Below are 5,676 nucleotides of genomic sequence, written 5' to 3' on the forward strand. Positions count from 1 at the left end.
TTTGAGATCACACGTCACTCCACAAGCCAACATTTGTTTGATTTCAGATAGACACGAATCTATCAAAAGTGCTTACAATAATTTGAATAATGGGTGGCAACATCCTCTGTCAAATCATGTGTTTTGCGTCCGACATATTTCACAAAATTTTGCAACGGAATTTAAGGATAATGCTTTGAAGAACAAGGTTATTTCTCTGGGGTAATACTTTAATTCTTACTTCTTATCATTAATGAAAAATTAAATTATGAAGTTTTATAATTAGTGTAAGAATGCATTGTCTACTGTTTCAATACAGGTTACTCAATCAATGAGTCTACATATCGATACTACCGCAGAGAAATTGGCATCGTAAACCCAAAAGCTTTGAAATGGTTATACAATATACCGCGACAAGATTGGATTCAAGCATTTGATGGAGGTAGCCGTTGGGGTCAGATGACCACCAACCTTGTGGAGTCGATGAAAGCAGTATTAAAAGAACCACACAACCTTCCCATCATTGCTTTGGTCCAATCAACATATTATAAAACAGGTACACTATTTTCAACCATGGCAAAACAACACGCATCAATTTTAGCTTCTGGTCAGATATACACAGAAAAATGCATGACTTTTATGAAATCGGAAATACGTAAATCAAATAGTCATAGAGTCGATAGTTTTGATCGAAGCAACCATACTTTCATGGTCCACGAGACAATAGTTCCAAAAGAAGGGTGACCAATTGGCCATTTCAGTGTAAATCTTCCTAACAAGTGGTGCGATTGTGGAAAATATCAAGCTAAACATATGCCTTGTTCACATGTGATAGCAGCATGTTCTAGCATCAAATATGATTATTGGAGCCTTATATCTGATGTGTACAAGGTGGAAACAGTACTTAAAGTCTACAATGAAGCATTCCAACCGAAACCAAACGAAAGATATTGGTCACAATATGAAGGTGTTAAAGTGTGTCACAATCCACTAATGCAGAGAGTCAAGAAAGGTCGCCCAAAGACCAAACGCATTAGAATAGAAATGAACACTACGGATAGAGTCCCAAGAAAGTGCGAATTATGTCGGGTATCTGATCATACTAAGAAACATTGTCCAAATGCTGGTGGCAAATCTACTCAAAATTGATGTATTTTTTTCTTTTAATTTAATGTAATTTTATTTTAATGTATTAATATAATTTTCTTATTATTAATATTAAAATTATTATTATTACTCTTTTTATTATTATAATTATTAAAAGTTATATAATATTATTAAATTAATTATTTTTATTATTTATGATAATATTTTGTATTTTTTAATGTTTTAATTATTTTTTATTTATTTAATAATAATAAATATAATTTACCCAATAACAAATCCAAGAAGAAAAAAAAAATTAAAATCCAGTACAAGGTCGCATCTCCAGGATGCGACCATCTAACTACGTTGAGAAAATTTTGTCTTTACAAGGTCGCATTCCCAGGTTGCGATGAGCAACTGGAGCTAAAAAATAAAGCATTTTGGTATTATTTTTTAAAAGTGGGACATTTTGGTATTATAATTTAAAAAAAGGGATATTTTGATAAAAACCCCTATTGGTGTGAAGTTTCTGCACTAAGATATATTTTCAAGCTTTCATTTCTGATGGGATCTTCTTTTCCTATTTCCTTTGCACCACTAGTGAATATTGATTTATCATCATTGTAGTAGATTCCTACCCCTAAAATAATTTAGCACATTGGAAATAGTTTTGACCATTATGTTTATAGGTTTGGCCATTATGTTTGTAGCTAGTAACTAGGAGGCGTGAGGTTTGGGTTAAACTGGTGACTCTATTGATAGACTTTTTTTTTCACACGCTTTTGTTTTTAAAGTTTTATAAAATTCTTTAATTTTATTTAATCAATCTATAATAAAATATAAATAAAAATTATAATGTAAAATTAATATATTTAAATAATTTTTTTTTATCAAATACACAAATTTTTAATTTTTCTTAAGTCTTTGACATTAAGAGAATAAAATTAATAAATGTAAATCTAGAAAAATGACAGCATTCCATTTAAACCATTTTGATTACAAAAAGAATTCAATTTACATTGAGTGGAAACTAATAAATAAATGATAAATTCTTACTTTTATATTTGTTTATGAATGAAAAGCATTCAAATTTCAAGTTTTAGAGTAAATATATATAATTAGAATCTGTTTCACAATAAAAAAAATCTATAATATTCATAGGTCACTAATTGTGTAAAAGTTAGTTTTTAACATAAACTATTTCAAACAAAATTATTCACCCATCACACACATTTTACTAAAATTAATTTTACGACGCCCACTTCACAACCAAATAATATACCAATATTCAATTATTAATAAAAAAATATTTACATAATCACACTCCTAAATAAAATTTATTTGAACACACATAAAAATATTTATTATTTAATTATTTTAAAATAAACATTATTTAATTTTTTTTTAATATTCTTTTGTGTATCTAAGTATTGTGCCCAAAGTTGTGACTAGAGAACATTTTCTCCTTATGAAGATGCACACAAACCACAAGTGATGAGAAATTTGAACTTCTCTCACAAGAGAACATGGTGAATTAGATTCTCAAGATTCACAAATGATGATCCATGTGGAGTGAGTGAATTAATCCATCAATCAATTAAAACAAAATATCTATAAACATTATTAGCAATAAATCGAAACACCAAACTAGGAAACTTCTCCTCAAACAAACATACAACAAGAAAAACAAGAAGAAAGTCATAAACATTTTGGAATTTTATCACAACAAAACGTGACGAATAAGATTCTAAAAATTCACAAATGATGATCCATATGGTCCAGAGGCAGCATCTTTAGCCAATTCTTTCAACCTCAACGCTTTCTCTTTCATTTCTCTACCCTTTTCCCCATCCATCAATTCCCTCACAAGTCCCTCTATCTTATCTCTCGTAGCATCTTCAATTTCCAAACCAATCCCCCATTCATTACAACAAAATCGACAATTAGTTTGTTGTTCTGCAAAGAAAGGCCAACATATCATGGAACACCCCCGCACACACTTTCCAACGTTGAATTCCAACCATTATGTGTCAAAAAACCCCAATTGATGGATGACCCAACACTTCCTCTTGTGGACACCAGCTTGACAATAAACCTCTATCTTTTGTCTCTTCCAAAAACTCTAGAGGTAGAACAGCTTTTTCACCAGCTACAAGATCTGGCCTTATGACCCACAAAAATGTTTTCTTGCTATTAGCTAATCCCCAAGCAAACTCGACCATTTGTTCACTTGTCATAACAGTGATGCTTCCAAAATTGACATAAACAACACTGTTGGGTTCTTTGCTTTCGAGCCATTCCAAACACTCTGTCTCCTCTTTCCAAAGATTGGAACCAATTGTGTCCAATTCGTTATCAGTGACATCTTTTAAAAGAAAATTTAAGGGACCAATGGAATGGACTTGAGGTAAGTTAGTCGATGAAAATGCTTCTAGAACGTCGTGCTCTATGGCATCAAACGTGTTCAAAATTATTGCAGATGCTTTTTGAGATCTCTGGCATTCTGCGGACAAAAAATCAAGCATACGATCATTTGGATCTGTTGTTCTGATGAAGCTTGGGATATCCTTTAATCAAATTTCTTTTATGCCTGGTACCCAATCTATGGTAGTTTCCAAATACCCGTTTGTCATATAACTTGAATCTACATGTCAAACAATTAATTTACTTCATTAAACATAAATATTAATTCGGCTCTTCAATTTAACTGATTGGATTTATGATGCACTTGAAATTGCATCTTGATTCAGTGGCCTTGCAACCACTAAACACGTGAAACTCAATGTTTAAAAACTAAAAAGATGTAAAAACAACTCTATTTGAAAGCAAGCGAGAAATCAAGTGAGAAATCAAGTGATTAAATTTAACTGGTTAATAATTTTAAAGTAGTTAATAGTTTTCTTGATCAATTATTTGGCAAAACACAGATTCAAATCCTAAATAGAAACATTCTTGATCAATCTTTATTTATGTTTTGAAAGAATTGCTAATTATGACGGCCTTTTTTACTTCATAAGATGTAACACCAAAATGTAGGTGGAAATAATTGATCACTATTTTAGCTTTATTTAGGCAGTTTTATCTTATAAACACTGCAAGAAGTTGAAAAAAAAACTTACATTTAAAATTTGAAATAGCATGAAAATTAAAAATGGAATAATAAATTTGAAAATCTTATTTTTATTTTTTGTTTTAGAGTTAGTTTTTTTTTCAATTTAAAAAAAAAAATTGAGTCACGCACGTTTATTTTCATCATCCTTTAATAATTATAACCGTCAACGGTTTGACACACTCCAAACATTATGAGCATAAAATTTAACCAACAAAATTAAAGATAATTTCATTTTATGTTTTAAATTTTATTTTATTTTCAATTTTTTTAAATGAATCACGCACGGTCTATAAATACTACTTTTATATTTACAGTAAATATAAATAATTTATTTCATCATTCACTAATAATCATAACTTTCATAATTAAAAAAAAAATTAATCAATACTTTAAGATTGACTCTAAGTAAATTTTTTTACATTAATGGTGTATGGCCATTAAATGCATTTTTTTATCTAAAAATAAAAGAAAATTTTCATCCGTCAAACAAAAACAACCAATTTACCTTTGAGGGGTGTTAAGCCATTTTCAATGAGTTGACGATATTGAAGGTAGCACATAAAACCACAAGCACTAGTTGTCCAAAATAGGACTTCAGTGATGTTAAATTTTTGTGCAGCATCCAAAGTAAAGCTCATACAACCATCAGAAACTATGCATGTAATAGGAGGGGTGTCAAAAGCATTATTGAGTTTTGAAATAAGGTTTTTAAAGTGAGGTAGGCAAATTTTTCTAGTAGAGTCACACAAGGAAGGAATATCCTGTGTCACATCCACATCAGACTCAAGTAGACCATCAGGAATGGTTTCAAAGTGAAAAGAGGGGACACCTTTTAGAGAATTAGGACCTCCTGATTTGAGAAGACGTTTGTGATTATATTCGGTGTTAACAAATGTAACATGAAAACCACCTTTAAAATGAAGAAGTTTTGCTAGTTTGAGCATTGGGTTTATGTGACCTTGTGCTGGATATGGAACACACACAACATGAGGTTTCCTCTTTGTATTGGCCAAAGAACCCATTTTGTTAATTAATTACCTCCTTTATTTCTTGTTTCCAAGCACCGCTTCAAATCAATTGAGTTTGTCTTTCCCATTACACTAAATTTATAGGTGAAATGGGCCAGTGACGGTGCCTAATTTGAAACTCAAAAATATTAATAAATAATGCTTGTGGAATATCAATATTCCAGTACTAATACTATACTCGTAATTATACATCATCATAACGTTTAAATTTTTTTATCAAAATTAATAAAATATTTTTAATATCTTTTTTATAGATGAATTTTTGTTGAATTTAAGTTATGTAGATTAGTTCAATTCATAAATATGTATCGGATTCCGCCACCAACTTTAAGCTGTAATATAACCACCGAGAAAAGGTTAGTCTAACAAAAATAAAATACACCATCTTTCATAAAATAATTGAGTCATTTAATCATCTTATTCATGTTAAGAAAAATATATAAATAAAATAGAATGTTACTTTTTATCAAA

General features: G+C 29.9%; 1 pseudogene; it reads right to left on the bottom strand.

The window, feature by feature from the left end:
- Positions 1–2,662: 2,662 nt before the first annotated feature.
- Positions 2,663–5,199, bottom strand: LOC101493394 (7-deoxyloganetin glucosyltransferase-like; annotated as a pseudogene).
- Between the last annotated feature and the right edge of the window lie 477 nt (positions 5,200–5,676).

Source organism: Cicer arietinum, chromosome 2 (assembly GCF_000331145.2).
Source record: "Cicer arietinum cultivar CDC Frontier isolate Library 1 chromosome 2, Cicar.CDCFrontier_v2.0, whole genome shotgun sequence".
Classification (NCBI taxonomy): Eukaryota; Viridiplantae; Streptophyta; class Magnoliopsida; order Fabales; family Fabaceae; genus Cicer; species Cicer arietinum.